The sequence below is a fragment of the Chelonoidis abingdonii genome, chromosome 1 (genome assembly GCF_003597395.2).
Source record: "Chelonoidis abingdonii isolate Lonesome George chromosome 1, CheloAbing_2.0, whole genome shotgun sequence".
Classification (NCBI taxonomy): domain Eukaryota; kingdom Metazoa; phylum Chordata; order Testudines; family Testudinidae; genus Chelonoidis; species Chelonoidis abingdonii.
In genome coordinates this window covers 365931133-365932851 of record NC_133769.1, presented here as the reverse complement: position 1 = coordinate 365932851, position 1719 = coordinate 365931133, and positions in this window count along the sequence as shown.

Sequence of the window (1719 nt, the reverse complement as noted above, 5' to 3'; positions counted from 1 at the left end):
TTGGCCTTCACAACAGCTGGCAAAGAGTTCCACAGCTTGACCGTGTATTATGTAAGAAATACTTACTTTTGTGCATTATGTTAAGAAATACTTTCTTTCCTTATATTTATTTTAAATCTGCTGTCCATAATGTCATTGGGTGATACTGGTTCTTGTGTTATGTGAAGGAGTAAATAATTCCTTATTCACTTTCTCTACAGCTTTCACACTTTTGCAGACCTCTATCCTATCCCAATTTAGTCATCTTTTTTCCAAGTTGAAAAGTCCCAGTTTTATTAATCTCTCCTCATAAGTAAGATGGTGTGATATAAAATATTTCAGTTGTCTTTTCCAGACTAGGAACCTTCTAAGAACCTTTGGGAAGCAAGAATGTCTCATTAGTAGTTTGCTTATGTATAGTTAATATCAAAGTTTCTTTAAGTCAGTTGTAACCCTTCTGCCAGGTGGAGCTGGCAGCTACCAGGGCCAGGTTCAGTATCTAGGGGTTCCTTTTCAACAGTACAGCACAGAGCCAGTTTGAGACCCTACCCAGTAACCTAGGAAAATTACACACTATCCCTGGGTACCTCTGAGAGGCAAAACATCTCTACTTGCAAGCACAGAGTCTGAGTGTAGAAAATAAACTTTTAAAGAAAGGAGGGAAGTCACTTGACATTAATTAGGGAAAATGCCTCAAGTAGGATTCATAAACAAAACTATGAGCAGAACACCCACTCCCAGTCCGTGGGGCAGTGCATTCTGCCTCATATTCTTGAGTTCTACAACCAAAAGTTCCTTTACTGTGCGCCTCTCTGCTCCCTCACCATACCCCACTCACAGTGGTTGTTCTTGGTCATTGAAGACCGAGGGGTCAGAGGTGCATCTGTGTGAGTTCACCTTGCACCTGTGGAAGAAGGTGCCTTGCTTGCTCTGCCATCTGAACACTTGTTCTGGCTGGCTGGCTGCCCCACCAGCTGCCATTCTGCTCCACTGGTCATGCCGCCAGCTGCTCATTCCTCTCCGTTGGCCAACCTGCCAGCTGCCTCTCTGCTGTGAATCTGCAGGTCTGCCTCTTGAGGTTCCACACAACTCTTAGTGATTGTCAGCTCTTAGTGGTAGACCCTGAAGTAGGTTAGGAGGAAATACTGTGCCACCACAAGTGATTTCAGCTCTATTGAGCACTTAAAATAACAAAAAATTCCTAATACAGCCTGTTTAACTCTATCTCTGAACAGTGGGGAGGAACAGGTTAAACCAGACAAGGGACCCTTAGGGAGAATCCACACCTCTTAGCTGGGACACTTGTCTCTACCCCCCTCTTTTTTCATAGGGATCTGGCATTTGAGCCCCTGCCTTAGCAAGTTCCCTTCAGAGAAGGGTGACCCCCTCATTCGGGATAGGTTAAGCACAGTTCTGCTCCCCTTTACTCAGACAATAAAGATTACATTGATAACATTTCACTGCCCCTGATCCTGTACTAAAGTGATTTGTAACCCAACACTAGCCAAAGTTGATCACTTTGAGCAGCACAGCTCTATCTGCTGGATATCTTGGCAGAGTAGGTGTGTTCATGTAGATACAGTTTGCTCCAGAATTCTCTCCCCCTCCCAGCTAGCTGTCGGGAGAGCTCATTCAGACCCTACTTGCATCGTGATTGTGGCCAGCTACCGTGATGGGCACTTGTTGAATCCTTATAGTAAACCCAACACAACCAAGTCCTGATTTCCACCTAGTTGCTGT